Consider the following 22,390-nt stretch of genomic DNA (forward strand, 5'->3'; position numbering starts at 1 on the left):
TATATATATATATATATATATATATATATATATATATATATATATATTCAGCAAACCCATTAGTTTGACTGCCTCTTGCTTTGTATGGCTTTTCCCTGTGGGGTTAGGGAACAACCCAGGGCCTTGGGCATGCTAGGCAGGAACTCTACCAGTGGGTTTACCCCAGCCCTTTGTATCTTGCATTTTGAGTGGAACTCTTATCCACAAGTGGTTTTGTAGTCATTTGGAAATCGTTTGTACACAGAATTATGCAGACACTCTGAATGCTGGTACAGTTCATCTACAATGGAAGAAATCAACATGTGGTAATGTCTCTATGGACCTCTCACATGCTGGGAAGCTGTGGAGCTCGTGATGGCGAGTAAGAGTTTCCCTGTTTGGGTTTTGCCAGCTTTCCTGCAGTGACAGGCTCACTTTGGTCACTCAGATAACTGAACAAGTGCTTTTCCTTGAGAGGCCCAGGTATGCCTTCAAATATAATGTCTTACTTTGCCATACATACTAAAAAGTTGTACCTTGAAGGTCTGGGACTTAGTAAAACTTAATATCATTTGGCACTGCCTCCTTTGCTCATATTAAAGCATCAATTGTTTTGATCAACATTTCTTTGATAGCAAGTGCAAATATCAACCTACTGAAAAGCAAAACATTATTATAAAAATAGTTTAATCTCTCATAGCCCCTCAAGATATATTGGAGGTCACGTGGAGATCTGCAGATGACCGACAACACATACTATATGGAACATCCCCTATCTACTGCAGTCACTTAAGGGGGATTCCTAAGGGAGTGTGTATTCCTCTGTTAAAGGAATACCTTCTTCTTGATTGACTGGTTGAAAGAGGTATCTGCCTTCATCCTCTGGTCTATTTTATGGAGGCATCTCAGAAGGTACACAAATGCCACTGTGCCTCTTTCTGAATCAAATCTAACTACACGAGTCCCTTCGTTGCCCTGGCTCACTTTAGAGCTAAACGAAGCAAAATATCCAAGGAAAACAAGCAAACTAAGTTCTAAAATGAATTTCCTATGAAGAATCTCAAACTGAAAAACCCCCACAGACTCCCCATCTCTTCCCCAAACACATTCCCCAGTGCTGGATTATAAAGCTTATGCTGGGTACTCTATTAGCATTAGATTCAGTCTCTGCTGTGCCAGGATCTGGTAATGCAACCTACCTGAACTGTCTGAGTGCCAAATCCCCTTCTGTAGAAATGGGAATATATATGCCACGTAAAGTGGCTATGAAGTCAGAGATACGATGTAGGCAACCAGATAGGGGAGTAAATACTGGCTGTTGGTAACAGTAATTTGTCAAGTTCTAAGGAACTTTGGAGGTCAAAGGTTGGTTTTCGACCTTTCTCTTCTCCCTTATTTTATAGGTGGCGATTAGAAGCCAAGGAGAGGTCCATTGCATCAGGAAGCATCATCACTATTGCAAGCGAGAGGCAGAGTGGATTCCGCATCCATTCCCCTGACTGTACTTTTCTATTCTACCAAGGATGGGGTGGGGGTGGGGGTGCCAGAACGAGAAGCAAGTCAGCGCCATCTCCTGACATTTCTTGCATAAACAATATAGGTAAGCATTAATTGGTTCTCATCTTTGGTAGAACCTTATCTCTCTTCTTCCTCAGTGGCATTTCTTGAGTTAGACTTGGATGATGGACAAACAGACATGCATATACATAAAACCATATCCACTCCTCGGGAGTGTGTGCCAGTACCAGGTAATGGTCCTGTAAACATTTCCGGGACAAGATAGTTTGATGCTGCTCTTCCCAGGTCACTGTATTCAGTCACTAAAGCTTCGTGAGAGACAAAGTCTTGTAAAAAGGGTTTAACAGCCAAGGTGTCTCAAACTCAGTTCCCTATGACTGTGCTCCCTCTTCTGACGTGTCCAAGCATTGCAATGTGCAAACTACCAGATTCTTTCAAATGACAATACCATTGGCTGGAACTCTGTCAGACAGACATGGTGCTAAGAACTCCATCTGCGTTGTTTGCCTAATCCTCATAACACTACACAGTTGTGCCCAGTTCTCAACACTCACAATAGTCTATTAGTTGGAAATAGACTTTACCCATCTAAGTAAGAGTTTCTATTGTGGTGATAAAACACCCATGACCAAAAGCAACTTGAGGAGGAAAGGGTCTATTTCAGCTCACTGTTCCAAATCACAGCCCATCATGAAAGGAAGTCAGGGCAGGAACCTGGAGGCAGAAATGAATAAGAAACCATGGAGGAGGGGCTGGAGAGATGGCTCAGCGAAGGTCCTGAGTTCAAATCCCAGCAACCACATGGTGGCTCTCAACCATCTGTAATGAGATCTGACACCCTCTTCTGGTGCATCTGAAGATAGCTACAGTGTACTTAGATATAATACTTTCCCAGTAAAGAGAGGGAAGGGCTGACAGAAAGCAACAGTTCCATAGTCTGTCCTCCTTGAAGAAGGCTTTCTAGTGACATGTCTCATCCAGGTTCTTCATTCCCACAAGACTGCTATTGCCACTGAAATTTATGAGTCTTTTACATTTTATAAATTTACAAATAGCCATGCAAAGTCATTAGGATCGTTACATAATATTCCAGCCTGAGGCAATTTTCCTCTTCCTCCCTCTGAAATGCTTTAGCAAGGTATCTTCATTTACGAATATATCTTGGGCACTGGGGAGATGGCTCATTGGCTGCAGCATCTACTGTGCAAGCATCACAACCTGAGATGGAATCCCATGTGGGACACATGAATGCACATCTGGAATCCCATGTGGGGCACATGAGTGTACATCTGGAATTCCAATGGTTTTAAGGAGAGTCGAAGGTGGAGGCAAGGTAATCTATAGAATCTATAGGCCAGCTAGTTTGCTGTACATGACAGTGAGCAAGGAAAGACCCTGCCTCAAACAAAGTAAGAGGATTAACACACAAGATTGTCCTTTGACCTCCATATGTGTGGGTCACATATGCATCAGATGGCATCTGTGAGCCTGCTCTCACACATACAAAATGCACATGCATCATACACACACACACACACACACACACACACGAAAATACTTCCACTAACTAGCATAAGTAATTTTACATAAGAACGATAGAGGAAAGAGAAAAATAAAATAAGATCTGAGACTCATAAATGAAAGAGAGAGCATTGAAAAGCTTCCTGGGGGTGGGGATTGAATAGTCAATGACAAATGATCCTCACTGAGCTGTGCCCCAGTTGCCAATTCCTCTCTAGTGACCATGGTTTAAAGAAAATGAAAGAAAAAACATCTTAAAGTGTGCTGTGTGAGATGAAAGGTGGATTCAGGGGTCCCAGGAAGTTTGCTGGTCAGATAGTCTGCCCTGTGTTGCAAAGATCAGGCCAATCACAGACGCTGACTCACATACAAGGTGGGATGCACCTGAGAAATGGCACCTAGATTGTCCTCTGACTCCCAAACTCACATGCACAGATGTGCCCTTGCACCCACCCATAGGAACACACATGTATTGTATACACATATGCACATGCTATGTCCTTTAATATATTTAGGTCTTCTTTCCTCAATGTAGAATTCTATGCATATTTAGATATATTTATGTCAAGTTATTTCTCTTGTGAGAAAAATGGCACAATTAAAATTCTAAATTCTAATTGTTCACTGCAATGAACTTTTGTGCATCGAGATTATATTCTGTACTGTAGCTAAACTCTCACATTCCAGGAGTTATTTTTTAAATTCTTTGGGAATGTCTGCATGCATAGTCATAACTTCTGTTAATAAAGATAATTTTTCTCCATTGTAGTCTGTATTCCTTTTATTAATTTTTCTTGTCTTATTGCAGTTGGTAAGATTTCTCAAACAATATTGATAGGATTGGTAAGAAAATAAGCCTTGCAATGTTTCCATTCTTGGGGAAAGTATCCCTGTCTTTGACCAGTAACTGTAGTGTTAACTGTAGATTTTGGATATATACTTAACTGGAACACCAAAGATACTTCTGTAAATATTTTGACAATTTTTATCATGAGTAAATGTGTGAGATTATCATCATCTATTGACATGACTGTTTTGACCTGAATGAGAATGGCTCTCATATGTTTGAATGCCTGGTCCCTACTTAGTAGAACTGTTTGGGTAGGATTAATAGACGTAGCCCTGTTAGAGGTGTGTCATTGGGTCTGGAGTATCCAAAAGATTGTGATTTCTAGTGCCTTTCTCTCTACCTTGTAATTACGGATCAAGATGTGACCCCTCAGCTGTTCCTTCTCTCTGCCATCATGACCTCTATGTTAAAACTACTCATGTATTTGTGGAGTAAACCCCACTAGGCTGACACTACTATCTATCTATCTATCAATCAATCTATCTATCTATCTATCTATCTTGAGTCAATTTATCTCTTATGAACTTCAATAGCATATGTCTTTCAAATGATTTACCTTTATTACCTAAGGTATTATAGGCATAAAAGTATAGTTTCTTTTTAAATATCTGTAAGGAACTGGTGAGATAGCTCAGTAGGTGCTTTCAGCCAATACTGATGGCCTGAGTTCATTTCCCAAATCCACATGATAGGAAGAGAAAACTGAGCTGGGTGGTGATAATGCAAGCCTTTAATACCAGCAGTGAGGAGACAGAGGCAGGTTGATCTCTGAGTTCAAGGCCAACCTGGACTACAGAGCAAGTTCCAAGACAGCCAAGGCTACACAAAGAAACTCTATCTCAAAAAAAAAAAAAAAAAAAAACCCAAAAAAAAAACAATGAAAGAGAACAAGAAGAGGAGGAGGAAGAAGAGAAAGAAGAAGAAAACTGACTGATGTCTGTTGTTATAGGACATCTACAGTCTCAAAAGCTAACACATGGTCACTAAATGATGGTGTTAAGAATAAACACCCAGAGGATCCAGCAATACCTCTCCTGGGCATATATCCAGAAGATGTCCCAACTGGTAAGAAGGACACATGCTCCACTATGTTCATAGCAGCCTTATTTATAATAGCCAGAAGCTGGAAAGAACCCAGATGCCCCTCAACAGAGGAATGGATACAGAAATTATGGTACATTTACACAATGGAGTACTACTCAGCTATTAAAAAGAATGAATTTATGAAATTCCTAGCCAAATGGATGGACCTGGAGGGCATCATCTTGAGTGAGGTAACACAATCACAAAGGAACTCACACAATATGTATTCACTGATAAGTGGATATTAGCCCAGAAACTTAGGATACTCAAGATATAAGATACAATTTGCTAAACGAATGAAACTCAAGAAGAATGAAGACCAAAGTGTGGACACTATCCCCCTTCTTAGAATTGGGAACAAAACACCCATGGAAGGAGTTACAGAGACAAAGTTTGGAGCTGTGATGAAAGGATGGACCATCTAGAGACTGCCATATCCAGGGATCCATTCCATAATCAGCTTCCAAACGCTGACACCATTGCATACACTAGCAAGATTTTGCTGAAAGGACCCAGATATAGCGGTCTCTTGTGAGACTATGCCGGGGCCTAGCAAACACAGAAGTGGATGCTCACAGTCAGCTATTGGATAGATCACAGGGCTCCCAATGGAGAAGCTAGAGAAAGTACCCAAGGAGTTAAAGGGATCTGCAACCCTATAGGGGGAACAACATGATGAACTAACCAGTACCCCGGAGCTCTCATCTCTAGCTGCATATGTATCGAAAGATGGCCTAGTCGGCCATCACTGGAAAGAGAGGCCCATTGGACTTGCAAACTTTATATGCCCCAATACAGGGGAATGCCAGGGCCAAAAGAATGGGAACGGGTGGAAGTGGGGGGGGAGTATGGGGGACTTTTGGGATAGCATTGGAAATGTAATTGAGGAAAATACGTAATAAAAAATATTAAAAATTAAAAAAAAAGAATAAACACCCAGCCCAGCTTAGTGGCATGAGGTGGCACAGACTATTAATTCTCCCAGCACTTGGAAGATAGAGACAGGAAGAGCTTTGAGTTGAAGGTCAGCCTGGTCTACATAGAGAGTTCCAGGACAGATAGGACTATATAGAGAGACCCTGTCTCAAAAAAAAAAAAGACAAATAAGACAAAATAAATGCCCAATAGTTCAAAAGAATTGTTAAAAGGAACTGCAGAGGAAAAATACCAGGCGTTTATTGACAACAAAGAATATCAGACCTAATGGCTCAGTCAAGAGTGTAATGCTTAAGGACATCTTTATTTGGGCAAGGAGGAAGGTGCTAGGTTCAGCCTTTCTAAAGAAGGCACTGATGCAGGACTGAAACTGGTATCCTTAGCCAGATATGGAGTGGTGGTACATGCCTATGATCCCAGCTCTTGGGGGCAAGGTTTTAGGTCTTGGAGATCAAGATGATCTCCATCTAGTTGTTTGAGGCCAACTTGGGTTCCTTGAGACTCTGTCTAAAAAGAAAAATCCATCAAAGGAGAATCATTCTGCACCATGAGGAAAAAACCCTGGATATGAGGTGTTGTGGGAGCATCATTGTAAATAAATTTAGGTAGCGCTGGCATTTCTAAGTTAGTCAGTTTGTCCCTTGAGCAAGAGAATCTTGTTGAGGAGGTGCGTGAGACTGATATATAAACAGCTCCAAATTCCAAGGTAGGAACCTTGCTGTTGTAGAGCCATATCTAATTGAATAAGGGTGAATTTCTGATGCTAACGTACCTCATTGGACATAGGAGGTTTTGAAAGAAACCTCAGTGTCTTCCACCTAAGCAATCCCAAGTCATTGCCTCCTTAGTTGACTATATTGTTTAGGGCTATCGCTACAGTGAGAGGCATGCTCACTGAGCATGAACACTTTTGTATTGGGTTATTATAGAAATAAAGGCAAGGAAGGGGCTGAGGAACTTTGGTCTCCTAGGTACAGAGAACAAAGGAGATGAAGTGTGAAGGAGCTGAGTATTTTACTCATGTTCAGCACCAACGCCCTGTGGTCTGACCATTCAGTGAAATCAATAGCTGGAAACTGAAAGGCTTGGAGGGACAGCCAGTGGTGGGGCCCAGGGAGCATGTTCCTACAGGCAGCAACAGTCTGGGCTTGAGGGAAACTGCCTGAACTATAATTTGTTAACATAAATTGAAATTCCTTACCTCTGCCCTGCTGTTGATATAGTGCAGCCCTATATAACCTATATAACCTATAACCTATACAATCTATATAACTGTAGCCAAGTAATGTATATCTGCTGGTGTGGATGCTAATTTCCCTTGCCTGTGCTAAAGCAGCAATAATCACTTGTACACTATCTCTAGTGTCTACTGGGGATCTTCCAAGAGGTGAGGGGATGTGAAGAAGGAAAAAAAAAAAACTCAGACAAGCATTGCCTCTTTTAGAAAGATGGTTGGACATTAAGCATTTTGGGATGATGGGAACTGAAAAACTTCTTTGGTCTAATCAGTTTGATCTTTTTATGATGAATAAGGCAACCCAACATAGACACACCTGATGGTGTGACTGATTTTAATACAAAACTTCAGGCTTGCATATTGCAGGGCAGAGAGCAAGGACTGTACCAAACCTTTCCCCAAAAGACTTAATATAAGCATAACCCACTCCATATTCCTTGCTACAGACTGAAATTACTCAGAGGAACTAACATCACATGGAAAACACATTAGAAAGAAAGTAGAGTACAGTGTTCTGTCTCCTTTATGTTGAAATGGTCAATAATAGCTAAGAGAAATCAAGAGTCTCTCTGAAACTAAGAGAAACCAAACCAAATTGGCTATTTCCACAGAAGTAGGTAGGTGGCCCCACAATGTGTAAAAACAATGGACTCAATCTCAGAAACTAAGAAAACTCTATAGCATGTCTAATTTTCCCAGAAGTATTTGATTGCATGAAATCAGATCATCCATGATCAGCTATCCTAGAAGTCCTTCATTGATCCTTGTGGGGGCTGCAAAGTCTTGGTTTCATGTAAGAGCATTGCTGGGGAGTGGCCTTACACACAGTGAAAGAAGGATGTTTAATAGAAAAGCACAATTTTAAGGATGGGTGCTCGATCATATCCAGAAGTATGTAGATGGCGGTCGAATTGTCAAAGTTCCTTTTCCTTGGCCAGTTCTGAAGATGACTCTGTCTGTGCACCAGGGGGCACTACTTTCACATGGAAAGCAAGCGGGACCCAAGGCTTTATTGTGCATTTACCCTTAAAGGGTTCCTTTCACACTTGAACAGCATGGGTATTATTCTTTGACTGCTTCTCACTTGTGATCATATATCCCAGATTTTTTTCCTTGTGGTATCACAGATTTTGTAGAGACTCCAAGCTGGACCCTACCAACTTGCTGTATGACTAAAGGCATTGTTTTGGTATCCATACATCCATACATCCATCACGATGAGTGTAGGAGGGAAGATGCAGGAAAGAGACAATAGTCATGCCAAATGACTGTGAGAGTTTAACTCTTGGCCTTATTGAGTTTGAGCACCTGAAGAATGCCTCTGGTATGACTCATACTTGAGACAGAGCTGAGCTAGGTATTCCATTAATTTAGGTTAAAAAAACAAAAATAACAAACAAAAAGCAAAGCAAGGGCTGAAGAGATGGCTCAGCACTAACTGCTCTTCCAGAGGTCCTTAGTTCAATTCCCAGCAACCACATGGTGGCTCACAACCATCTCTAATGGGATTTGATGTCCTCTTCTGGTGTGTCTGAAGACAGTGACAGTGTGTACTATCCTCATATACATGAAATTAATAAATAAATATTTTTAAAAAAGAAATATATTTTTAAAAGGCAAAACAAACAAAACAAAACAAAACACCTCTAAGCCTTAGTTGCTCAGGGATCTCAAATCTACAAAGGGTGGTGATGCCAAAGGGTGGCTCAGGCCTCCTATCTCTCTATCTCTTCATAGAATCCACTGTAGCAAATTTCTACATTTAAAAATCATCTAAATAAAGATGCTGGAGTCACAATAGCAAAGTTTCCTTTCTTACACAAGTGCTCTCTGGCCGTATCTTACAAACAAGTTGCTGTTTTTTAAGTTCTTTGTTTAGGAAGCCTAAAGCCAGCCATGTTGGTTGGTTGGTTTGTCACATAGAACTTTTTTTTTTTTTAGAAAGTTCTAACAGCATAGAACTCCAACACTCCAATTCACTTATAATATAAACATGCCCCCCCCCCACACACTCACTTTCTTATCAGTGCATAGAATAGGAAATTCCAAGTGCTACAATTATACAAAAGAGAGATTAACAAAAGAAGGGATTGTAAGATCCATGGTGAAATACCGCAGAGTTGTATGTTCAGGCTCCCTGAACGATGGCTCTTGGCCTGCCATCCCCTCAGGGTAAAGAAGCTTGTCCTGTCTAGCCCTGTCAGAAACATCCACTTAATGAGCTGTAAGAAGAGATTTTGACATAACCAACTGCACAGTGGTAACTCTACTGTAAGTACATTGTCCTCTTGCCCAAATTCAATACTGTTCCATTGTAAACAAGAAGTCTGGCTTAACTTGACTCTCCACTAAAAATATTTAAACTAAAACAGAAACTGACATCATAAGGGCAGGCTGAGTTCCCTGTGTTTAGATTTTGGACCGTTTCTATAGTGTTTCCAGAAATTTCCACCGGATGCTGCTTAATAGCTCTAACAATGAGTTACATACAGAGATTAACAGGGGAAACCCGATTAAGTCATCCAGACGACTGATCTTTCTACAAAGGTCAGGCTCTCAGATTGGGACTTTAACACGGTGCTTTGGGCCATGAGCCAAGAGAGACATACAGTGACTCCGTTGTCTTCCCATTCAATCCTGACAGCACTGAACTGTTTTAGTTGGCTCTACTCATGCCCCACTTAATGCCTTAAATGGGAACTTCCAATGGTGCTGCTCTTTGCCTTGGAGATAGCCAATGGCAGAAATGCTATCTAGTGGCAGGCAATTAGCCACTCATAAATGGTGCTGGCACTAGAGTCAAGGTCAGGTTACCCCTGAGAACACCAGGAGACAAAGCCAACCTGGGAAAAAGAGTGACACAGTCACCTCTGCTGTAGCTGCATTGTGTAAACACTGGCTCAGAGTGCCCATTGTTTCAGGCTTATTTACCCAGCTGGCAGAATTTACTCAACATCACAGCTGAAACCCTGAGTTTCTCACCTCTAGACAGTGGGCTTTCTAGCAAGTGAACAGTCTTCCTTCAGAGATATATGTCCTTCTTACATTCTGATTGTAGTTAATTCAAAATATTCAGGGCGTGTCTTATAAGATCTAGGATGTGAGACTAGAACTTTCTGGAGCGGTTGCCATAGTCTCAATTCACCTTAGATTTCTTTGTCAAGAATACACAGGCCTCAGTACAGCAACATACTTTTTTTTTTAATGACCTACACTTTATACTCATGCGTTTAGACAACCAATCAGAGCACCCAGTCTTGACTCTATGATTGAGAAGTAAGCCTAGGGATATGGAGAAAGTTTTAGAAAGAAAGCACATTGTTTACAAAGCAGTCATAGCCAAGCATGTAAGGGTAAGACTTACTTTACAGAACACTTGCTGAAGTGGTTGACTTTTCTGCAGAGTAACAGCTGTTTAACATTTCCTGGAGGACTGGGGAAGTGCCAGGACACTGGGGAAAGAGCCAACATAACATAGTCGTTAAAAATGGGGGAAATATTTAGTAGAAAAAATAAAGACCTGTAAGTTCAACTTTAGTTCCTTTGAGACAACAGTTGCCATTGATTACTTTTGATAGTACTGTTTCTTCATTATCCTTCCAGTAACTCATATGTATGTATGAGTATATGCATGCATGTATGCATGCATGTAGTGTTGTGCATGCATGTATGTATTGTATGCGTGTACATGTGTGTGTATGTATGTATGTATGTATGTATGTATTAGTTTTTCAAGATAGGGTTTCTCTGTGTAGCTCTGGCTGTCCTGGGACTTGCTCTGTAGACCAGGCTGGCCTTGAACTCAGAGATCTACCCACCTTTGCCTCCCAAGTACTGGGATTAAAGATATGAGTCACCTCTGCCCAGCTCAGTAATTCATTTATTTATTAATACTTACCAAGTGTTTTGTTTTATTTTTATTTATTTCATGTGTGTACATAGTCAAGTGAGTTTGGAGGTCAGAGGTCAGTGTCAATACTATCTGCCTTGATTGCTCTCCATTATTTTGTGAGACAGAGTCTATCTCTGAACCTGGAGCCCCGGGGTTCATCAAGGCTGCTTTGCTGTGAGGCTCCAGGAGAAGTCACCTTTCTGCTTCCCTGGGGCTGGGATTACAGGTGTGCCCTGCCACACCCCACTCAGCAAGCACTTTACTAGTTAAACCTTCTTTCCAAGCCTAAATTACCTCACTCCTCATGGTTTAAGGGATTGTCTAACTAGGGTGGTGATGAATGAAGGACGAACATAGGGACATAGGGACACAGAAAAGCTGGGATCAGATGGTCTGGGCTCTCTGATGGAGGAACCGCAGCACCTCTCACACTCGACATGTTTACTATGTACAGTTTAACCAGGGGGTTAGCAAGGATTATTGCATACAGCACTCTTACCTACAAATAAGGAGGCAGGGTTTATGATAGACAGCTGAACAAGGTGATAGGCTTAGCTAATCTCAGCAGGAATGGTTTCTGTCAGGGAGCATTCTTCAGACCATAAATGTCCATGGAGAAAGTCAGGTGGACATCTTCTGCACACACACACATTTGCACTCAGACCAGAGGAGGGCTTTGCCATCCCTTTCACCCTAGCCTGGACAAGGCTTTGCCACTCATATGGATCTGAGGATTTGGATTTTGAAATGGTTGTGTCCATATCAACAACACACAGCCACTCAGGACTTCATTTGCTCCCAATATTGAGTATCTTACTTACATATTTAACTGTAATTATACCCAAGGATAAAGAAAGTAAAAATGATAGCTGGTTGATTAGCTATCACCCTAATGATGACAGTGGTATGAGAAAGCATTTTAATCATGATGTCAGCACTACTAACAGTATATAAAATGTATCAAAGAACAGCAGTTATAACATAACTAAGTTCTGATGACCTTTTTCTACTACTACGAAGATTTAGAATAAGCTATGATCTTTTTTAAGTTAGTAAATATGTATAATGTTTAAAATCAGCCATATCACCAGGCATGGTGGCACACACCTTTTATCCCAGCACTTGGGAGGCACAGGCAGGCGGATTTCTAAGTTCAAGGCCAGCCTGGTCTACAAAGTGAGTTCCAGGACAGCCAGGACTATACAGAGAAACCCTGTCTCAGAAAAAAAAAAAATCTAAAATCAGCCATATCAGTTAAAACTTGGACTCTTTTGTGCTGTCTTGGATTTTGACTTTTGACTATTGGGATATCAGATTTCTTAAAGTACTAGTCACCTGTTGCTCTATACAGTTTCTGTATGTTGTTGCTAATGCAGTGCCCTGTGCATGTCAACAACGACAAAAATGTTACATTTTATCAGCATCTTTGCTTTTGTCACGCTCAAAAATAAACAGAACAAAGCATATGGAGAGAAAATTATTTCAGTCTTCCCAATGTTCACTTTTATTTTTACCTCCCTTATAAGCCTGTGAACTTTTCTGGAATGCATGTTTCCATATCACTTCCTGTGGCTTGCTGTTATGCATGCCATTTTGCAAAATCGTCCATTAAAGAAACTTCATCGGGATAGCTCCACCAAGATTCTGCATTCCAAACCGAATCCTTGTATTTCACTTACAAATTTGATGCAAAACATCTAAACTAAGCAGGAGCTAGACATTTTCCTTACAGATCTGGACAGTTGCCTACAAGATGACACAGTGTATAGACTCTGTCTCTTCATTTAGCTCATTTTACACTATTCAACAGTGAAAAATGGCCATAGTAGGGTAAAACCAAGACACTAATTTCTATAAGGCATGCACCTTCCTTTATTTTGTATTCCAACTGCTAGAACAGACAAATCAGGCTTGCACACACATACCTCAGTGCAAGGTAATTAAGTTATTTTCAAGAGACTGGTTGGTACTTAAGTTTCCGACTAAAACCTGAAGACTGTCTATTGGGTGTGAAGAGAAAGGCGGGGTAGGCAGGCAAGCAGAATGATTTCAGCAGGAAGCTGGGGAGCAAGCAGCTTCAGAGGTTTCACTGCAGTGAAAAGAGTGGAGCGACCTGGCAATGTTTCATCTTAAGATAATCCTCGCAAGATACTCATAATCCCCACTTATAGATGAGGAGATGGGCGTGGGGGTGCTCAAGTACTTTACTCAAGGCCAAACACGAGTGAAAGGGCTAAGTTGGGATTCTAATGTAGTTCAGTTTGACTTGTTGGCACACACAGATTTAGAAGTAGTCAAAAATATTAATTTGTAAATGACAGTTGTATGACATCAAAGTAAAGAAGTCCAAGGATCTCGGTTCATCCCCAGCACTTATTTCTGGCTGCATCACTGCAGGTGAAAACTCTAGACTATGGTCTTATTAAATTGAGTTTGATTCTATGACTTCTCCAATCGTCTCCTGTTCCCTTACGTCTGTGTGATCCCTTCCCAGCCTTCCCCAGATCTGAAGCGTTTCCCAAGTCCTGAGTGAGGCTGAAACATTTCCTGTCCATGTGGAGAAGATGTGTTTCATCATGATAGGGCTCTCCTTCACTAAAATACCTGATGGGCTGTTTTTCCCACAGCTCTTTACATAAAAAGCAGAGCATAGTGGCATGTGTGTGTAAGCTTAGCAGTAGAAAGCCAGAGACAATGATATGCCGTGCTGGAAAAGCAAGGTGAAGAGGAGACCTGTCTCAAAACAAACAAAAAACCAGGTGGATGACTCTTGAGGAATTGTCAGAGGTATACACATACACACTACACACACACACACACACACACTACACTACACACACACACAGAGAGAGAGAGAGAGACAGAGANAGAGAGAGAGAGAGAGAGAGAGAGAGAGAGAGAGAGAGAGAGAGACTTTTAAAAAAAGTAGTAGTAGCACAAGAATCAAAAGTTGGCTCTGGCCTGCTTGAAGTGTCGACAAAATCTGTGCTTCATTTTCCAGCCAGAGAGTGGGAAGCAGTGAGCTGGTCCAAGACCTTCAATGTAAAAGAAAATGGTGTGGAAAACACTGAAATTATAGCCACAGGTTTGGTAGGAAATGGCTTCGAGGATGTCTGGTGACTCCGAAGTTCTGTGGCTAGTGACACCGGAGCCATGCAAGCTATGGAGAAAGGCTGACCTGCAGCAAGAAAGGACAGATCCGTGGCTTTAGGGTGGCTGGAATTCTGGACACCATCAAAGCAAAAGACTCTGAGGGAGTTCTCAGTGTTCTGGCTGCACAGGGAACCCTTTCTTTCCCTGGAATCCTCTTGAGAGGGACAGGCTTTGGACAGAGTGGCTGTCAGCACATTCCCAGCTGGAATGACCTTCTATTCTTGTCCAGTGAAGCTGACCTCTGTTCCCAGAATGCTCTCCGTGTTCATCTCAGGAAAGAACGTCAAGTGCACACTTACACAGTTTCTAGATGACAAGCACACCCCTCTCCAGATGGCAAACATTATATGCATCTCTGAAATCTCACCTTAGGAGAGGCCGCGTGCTGGCTTACAAGAATAGAGACTGGAAAAAGTTGGCTTGCAGTCGATTTTGAATAATGCTATGCCCAGTCTAGCTTTTCTCCCTTGGACTGGCAGCAATCCACCCCACCCACTTCAATCTGATATCATCAAGTGGAAATCACAACCAGAATGAAAATACTTACCATGTAATTCAAGACTTTACATCATTTTTCAGCCAACAGAAGCACCCAAGTCTCAGGAGTCCTCGAGGACTCGTCTAGCACATCCTGCTCAGCCACAGGAGGTTTCCAAGTTCAGTACCTCCATCCAGGTTACGGGGATTCCTCTCTTGGACAAAAATGTTTCTATCTCCATCACTTTGCAGAGGAATGACCCATTTCACACTATTTTTTCCCCTCATTTTAAACTTAAGATTTTTTTTTGTCTGTAATTTTTGTGAAACTATGTTTCTCAGCTGACAGAACACTAAGTAAGGTTCAGTCTGAGGGAGAGGACAACTTACAAAAGTCAGTTCTCTCCTCTTGTCATGGGGCTCTTGTCATGTGGTTTAGATTCCCTTGAGGGCCAGGGCTCTCTTTTATAGCACAGGATTGTCCCCTGGAGGAGCCTCTGTGAACCACTGTGAATTGATGGAAAAGACAGCACTGAGACAGGTGTTTATTATTATTATTATTATTATTATTATTATTATTATTAAATTATCATCAGTGGTGGTGGTGGTATAGGTGTGTGTGTGTGTGTGTGTATGCACATGTGTGTGCCTGTAATACATTGGGAGACTATCTATCTGTCACAGAACACAAATAGATGTTTGTGGAGTTGATTTTTCTCCTTTCCCCTTTATGGGCTTGGATCACACAGTACCTTTATCCTCAGAGCCATCTCACTTGCCCTGTGATAGTTTTTGAGAGTTTTAAAGGCTTTAGTGTGGGAGTATGCCGAACAGAAGAAAGGGCTAGGGATTTCCAGGAACAAAGGCCAGACACACTGTGGCAGGAAAAATCAGATCTGCTGGAGGCTGCCAGAAATGGCAGAAGAAAACAGGCCTGCAGATAGAAAAGACCCATCCTTTACAATCCGAAGGATGGAGGAGTTCAGACATTTTCATCATTTCGTTCCAGTGTTGCTGGAAGCCTGGATCAAGGCACCCACTTGCAGAAGTGGAGAAGAATGCCACATCCAAAAGATATCTCAGGGGTGGAACTGACAAGGGTTTGTGGATGAGGAGTGAGACATCACAAAGATTTCTAGTTTGGGGAACAAAGCAGCCAGAGATGACTATCTCTGTTTTCCTGTGTACCTGGTTCCCGCCCCCTCCCCACCTCTGTTCTCTCTACTTCTTCTTCCCCCTGTGAGGCTCCGTCTCTGCGTATTCTCTCTGCCTCATGGTGTGAGCTTCTTTCTACATGTGACTTTTATTCTTTTCTCTAGTGACTCCCTTCGTCATGAAGCACATCCCTCCTGCTTCCTGCTAGATCCAGACGGTGCTTTTGACTTTGCATATCCTTGACTCGGTCTCATAAAATTCTCCTGTGCTCCATTCCACTATTGATTACAAATTTTGTTGCATATTTTTCAATAAAGAGAATCTAATGAAACCAGTTCTTCTTTCCATGCTATGAGCCCAGAGTTTGTTTTAAGCCCCTGAGATGATTCTGGTTGTTCTCAGAATCATCTCAGGGGCTTAAAACAAACTCTGGGCTCATAGCTATTCCGAGTCAGACCTTTGAGAATGGAAATCCTGCCACCTGCCTTGCTGTGTTCCAGGGCAACACCAATGCACCCATGGGACTGGAGCTACAGGTAAGGTGGCAGGACAGGGGTTCTAGTCAGGTACTCAGGCAGTTCCAGTTACTCTCAGCTAAAGAGAGTTGGTGGACTGGGGAGCAGGGTTACAATGCATAAACCATGGCCACCAACCGTCTCCAGTACACAATTCTCTTACAACTTACTGAAGCATATTTGCTACAGTAGAATAGTAAAGTAAAAAAAAAATTTTTTTTTTTTTTTTTTTTTAGTTTTTCGAGACAGGATTTCTCTGTAGCCCTGGCTGTCCTGGAACTCACTTTGTAGACCAGACTGGCCTCGAACTTAGAAATCTGCCTGCCTCTGCCTCCCAAGTGCTGGGATTAAAAGCGTGCACCACCATGCCCGGTTTAAAGTAAAATATTTAAGCACACACTCATGGTCTTCAGGTGTGCTCTGTGTAGAGTACTGATGAGGATCTTGAGTCCAGATGGGAAGAGAAACGGGACACTTCTCTGAGGAGCTGGCACCTGAACTGATCCTTTGGGTTAATTAGTCAAAAAAAAGAGTGTAAAAAGTAGAAATAGTAAGAGACTACTAAAGGTAAGAGGGCACAAGGATGTAGCCAGAGAAGCAGGGAGGGGATTTTTTAAAAAGCAGATTATACTTGAAAAAATTCTAAGTCAGGACTAAAACCTTTGTATACTAACTTAAAAATAAATAAATATAAAGGGTAACAAGACCACAGTTGGGAGCAGATCCGGGGCTGGCGCAATGGACATCAGATAAAGTGTTTGCTGTACAACCATGAGAATCTGAGCTCAGATTCCTCTCATCCATGTAGAAGCAGGGTGTGGTAGTGCATGCCTGCAACCTGAGCACTGGGGATAGGAGGACACAGGCAGATCCCAGGGCTTGCTGGCCACACTGGTGAGCACCAGGTTCAGTTTCTCAAAAATAAAATGAAAGGTAATATAGACATCATCTGAGGTTGACTTCTCGTTTACACACACACACACACACAAGAGGGTGTGCAAGTTGGGTTTTCTCAACTTGACACGAACATAGATATGTCTAGGCATCTCAATTGAGGAATTGCCAGCATCAGATTGGACTTTTGGCAACTCTGGGACCTTGTCTTGATTACTGATTGGTGTGGGAGAGCCCAGCTCACTACAGCCAATGCCATCCTTGACAGGTGGTGCTAGGTGTTGTAAGAAAACAGACTGAGCATATTAGTCAGGGTTCTTTAGAGTCACAGAACTTATGGGTAGTCTCTATATAGTAAGGGAATTTGTTGATGACTTACAGTCCGTAGTCCTTTTCCTGTTGCAGGCCCCACACAAAGCTGGCAGCTTTCTGAGTACTTGGTAAATGAGCCTGAACAACACACCCAAGTGGGGAATGTGCTGTCTCCAGACTCCAAATAAACCCACTAGACATTGTGCTTCTTTCTTGGTGGTGGAAGGGACCAGGTACAATAACTTATCTTTCACCTTAGAAGGAATATCTCTACATGCCCCATACCACCGGACTCCGAAGAATTTCACTGGGGTAGATGGTCCTTGAATTTTGTTTGGATTTATTTCCCATCCTATGATATGCATATGTGTTAACAATGAGTCCAAAGTGGTTGCTACTTCCTGCTCACTTGGTCCAATCAGCATAATGTCATCAATATAGTGCACCAATGTGATATTTTGTGGAAGAGACAAATGATCAAGATCCCTTCTAAACTAAATTATGACACAAGGCAGGAGAGTTAATATATCCTTGAGGCAAAACTGTGAAGGTATAGTGCTGGCCTTGCCAACTGACAGCAAATTCCTTCTGGTGGTCCTTATGGACAGGTACTGAGAAGAAGGCATTTGCCAGATCAATAGCTGCATACCAGGTACCAGGAGATGTGTTAATTTGCTCAAGTAACAAAACTATATCTGGTAGAACACCTGCAATTGGAGTTACTACCTGATTTAGTTTTCGATAGTCAACTGTCATTCTCCACCATCCATCTATCTTCTGTACTGGCCAGATAAAAGAGTTAAAGGGAGATGTGGTGGGAACCACGACCCCTGCATCTTTCAAGTCCTTGATAGTGGCAATAATTTCTGCAATTCCTCCATGAATACAATGCTGGTTTTGATTCACTATTTTTTTTTTGACAGTGGCAACTCTAAAGGCTTCCATTTAGCCTTTCCGAGCATAATAGCCAAGATCCAGGTCAAAAACTTGTATCTCCCAGCCTCCAGACTAGTATCACAGGTGAACCTTCCAATTCTGGATTGTAGTTCATTCCAAATATAGTCAAATTGATAACCAGGAATAGCCACTACTCTGAGCAAACCTCCAAGAACAAGCCGGTAAGCAGCGCTTTTCTGTTGTCTGTGCTTCCGTTCCTGCCTCCAGGACCCTCCCCTGACTTCCCTTCCCGAAGGACTATATACAATGGAAGCTGAAATAAAGCCTTTATTTTCTAAGTTGCCTTTGGTCACGATGCTTTATCACAACAATAGAAAGTAAAGAAAGACAGAGCTAGAGGGAGGTATAAAAGAAAATGGAACTTCAGATCCAAAGCAGGGAAGGATCATGGAGGCAGAATGGCAATGAATGTTGTCCTCTGCCATTCCTCCCTAAGCTCATGGAAACTTCCAGAAGATCCTCAGTGTCTTTATTCTGGAAGTGACATTAGCAGACCACGAGAGGCTCCCCAAACCAGAGCAAAGCAGACATAGGAGGGTGGCAAGAAAGGATTGCGCAGAGTGGACAAGGACACAGAGGGGGCTGTATTGTCAACCATCCTCCTAGCAGGGATCTACACTCTACAGGAAGTGTCTCATGTGCTCCCCACAGAGCCCAGAAGAGAACAGAGGCTCCAACAGGTTCTGCTCACTTGGTACAATCACAAAGCTGGAAAATGACAGCCCTTGAATTTACCTATGGAAGCTCTCATTCCTGAAATTTAAAGGAATTGGAAAGCTAGAAGAGTTCTATGTTTGAAAATGACAGCGAAAGGCAAAGATGTTTATATAGTTCATTTTAACACTCAAGTTGAAAGTGTCCATAATCATGTCTACAGAGATGAGCATCCTACATATTCTTTATCCTATATTTTATTTAACACACTTTTGGTAGAATCAAATACTCTCTTTAAACAATTTGGTGTGGGTGCCCAATTCGAAAATAGATGAAAGGGAGCTGCGTGGTCCAGGAGGAAGGGGAGAATCCTCAAGACATAAGCTCCAGCCCACGCTCCCCTCAGACATTTTCCACAGACACCTTGGCTCACAAATTAAATTTAGAATACTCCAAGTACTTCTACATACCGCTTGAACGAATGGGTCCAGGAAGCAAACAAATGCCATTTGAAGGGGACAGCTCTGCGTCAGGTGGAATATTGTGGCTGGGCAGGACTCCTCTGAACATCCAGAGGACCCCTCCCCATTGTCATAAGTGCTCCTATGACCTACAGGAGGCCAGAGCCAATCACAGACCTGGGTGACTTATGTGACTCAAACAAGAGCATCAACCCCTTAGAGAGGCCCTGGCTTCTGTCAGAAGCCACAGAAACAAACCTGAGCTTGGGTGGTAGATCACCAGGAGAGTTCTTGGTGAAGTCTCTGACTAGCCCTTCAAAATAATGAAGTCATGCAAGATGATACTACACTTCTGGTCTTCTGCTTACTTTAGTGTTCCTGCCAGGGAGGGTAAACAACTTTGCAAGGTGATTTCCATCTGCTCAAATATAATCTTATTCTCAGCTTCCTGGGGGAAGCACGAAGCATTTTAGCATGAAGATTACAATCATCTTTACCCTGGTTTTCCTGAAATGGGAGGGGTCTTGTGAGTATCAGCTTCCCAAAAGTCTCAAGAAAGCCAGGAAAACCATTCTAACACCACAGTGCAGACTTGAGGCTGTTAGCTGATCTGACACTTAGGACCAAGTGCTAGCTGGGGACTGCACAGAGAACATGTCCATCACACGCTCTGAATGTGCGCCTTGCTAATCTAGCCAGAGCTTTCACGTTTCTCCTCTCAGATTCAGAAAATGCACTCAATGTCTCAGTGCAGAAAAACAAATGGATATCCAGGTAAACACACTGGCTCACTGTTTACAATATTTACCCAAATGTCATTCTAAATGTTTCTGTTGGACATTTTTTAAACATACAACATTCAAGTCAAATTCTGGGGGAAAAAAAAGCAGATTATTTCCATTATGAAGGTGGACTTTATCCAACTAAATGAAGGTCTAAACAACAAAAAATAAAAAATACAAATAAAAATAAAAAACAAATGCTAAATTCCCTCTGCTCCCACAAAGGCAGTATGTATTCTGCCAGCAGAACTTTCACAAGCCAGCTGTACCCCTTTCCTGAGCCCTCCTAAATAACTCTCTCTCCCCCCTTCCCTCCCTCTCTCCCTTCCCCTCTCTCCTCTCTCTTTCTCCCTCTTCCTCCTCCTCCCACCTCCCTTCTCTTGTTTCCTGTCTCCTCTCTCAGTCCTTCCCGTCTATTTTATGCCTATACCTTTAAATGCATGTATGGAATTAATGGGGGGGGGAAGATTTTTACTGAAAACTAGCCTGCTAAAGCTGGCCTCTGACTGTTTAGAGCAATTTCTCCACAATTTTTCAAAATAACATGTCACTCAAATATTTGTTGAATATTTGACTTCTTACAGTTCACCAGAAACGTGTGTGCTTAGAATACAAATATATGAGGGTACAAAACATGCAAATCCATGCCTTCATAGGCACCCAGGTTAGTTTATTGAATCCTAGCTTGCCACAGACTGAATGTTTCTCTGTTCCTGGGTCAGAGAAACTTTACTTTCTTACTCCACAGATGGTCCTTCCTATGGCCAGAGATTCCCATAAGGAGCAGAGTTTGAGCCCCTTTCCTCTTCTTTGGGTCACATCTCAGCAAACTCATATGAATCTATATTCTTTCTGGAGTCTTCTCACTTGGCTGTTCTTGGTTCTCTTGAGAGATAAAGTAACATTTTTTTTATCCATTGTACTCTGTACAAATATGCTCATACCATATCAGTCTGTAGGTGAGTACACACACACACACACACACACACACACACACACACACACACACACAAGTGCATGCCAGTTTTGTTTAGCATGAGCCAAGTGTGCAAAAGTAAAAGTTTTTCCTCTCTTCTCCTTCAGTCAGCGCTACAGTTCCAAGCAGGAGGTCTGTTGCTTTCTTGGTGATGATGCAGTTTTCCATGCAATTTTTGGAGGAACGTGATGAGCAGCCTCAGCAGAGAATGCTTTGATGCTCCTGCAGAGCACTTAAGATGCTGGGTTCAATTTACACCCTGGGGCAGCAGTCATAGGTTCTTGTTCTAGACCTGATGTTGAAATCAAGACATGGCTCCAGCAGGTTCAGCTCCAGGGCAAGCATTTAACGACAGACACAGCTAGCTCTTGAATCGCCCTACACCCTCATATTAGAGATTTCTTTTCTTGTACTTTACAGATAGAAGGATTCCCAGGAACATTCCTGCTGTCTTCTTGGTGACAGAGTCCCCAGGACAGAGCCTGAGGAAGAGCACGGTTCTGGCACCATGACTCTTTCGCTTTCTGCTAATGGTACTCTCCTTTCATGGGCAAGATGAAGAGGAGGGAGGTTATACCCATGAAGTCTCACCAACATGACTGCCTAAAGATGAGTCAAGCGAAAAACCATAGCCATGCTAACATGCACTGGGGTGGGAGCACTGACCATGAGGCCTCAGTCCTACACAAAGAACCATAGACAACTAAGGAATACAGAGAGTGCAAGAAACAGTATTCCCAGGGAGGAATCACTTTAATTGGTTATCCAATACCAAATGATCAGCCCTGAAAGCATATAAACAAATAACATTGTACAGACTGGGCATATTACATTTAATAATAGATATGTATGCACCCACATACATATACATGTAACAACCATTTTTTTTAAAATGAAGCCATAAATCTAAAAGCAAACAAGAAACACTATATGGGAGGGTTTAGAGGGAGGAAAGGAGGAAATGATGTAATTATATTATGATCTCAAAAAATAAGAGAAATAATTTTTTAAAAGAAGAAGAAAAAGGAGAAGGAGAAG

General features: G+C 42.0%; 1 protein-coding gene across 2 annotated transcripts in view; it reads right to left on the reverse strand.

The window, feature by feature from the left end:
* Stat4 (signal transducer and activator of transcription 4) overlaps nucleotides 1-19,691 on the reverse strand; it is a 118,545-nt gene extending 98,854 nt beyond the window's left edge. Inside the window, exons 1-3 of one of the 2 annotated variants that reach the window (XM_021161716.2) lie at nucleotides 19,604-19,691; nucleotides 15,037-15,153; nucleotides 10,489-10,576 (exon numbers count right to left, since the gene is read on the reverse strand). The gene's annotated coding sequence lies outside the window, so the exon portion shown is untranslated. The remainder of the gene's footprint in view (nucleotides 1-10,488; nucleotides 10,577-15,036; nucleotides 15,154-19,603) is intronic. The other variant, XM_021161708.1, reaches the window with a different exon arrangement.
* Between the last annotated feature and the right edge of the window lie 2,699 nt (nucleotides 19,692-22,390).

This window comes from Mus caroli, chromosome 1 (genome assembly GCF_900094665.2).
Source record: "Mus caroli chromosome 1, CAROLI_EIJ_v1.1, whole genome shotgun sequence".
Classification (NCBI taxonomy): Eukaryota; Metazoa; Chordata; class Mammalia; order Rodentia; family Muridae; genus Mus; species Mus caroli.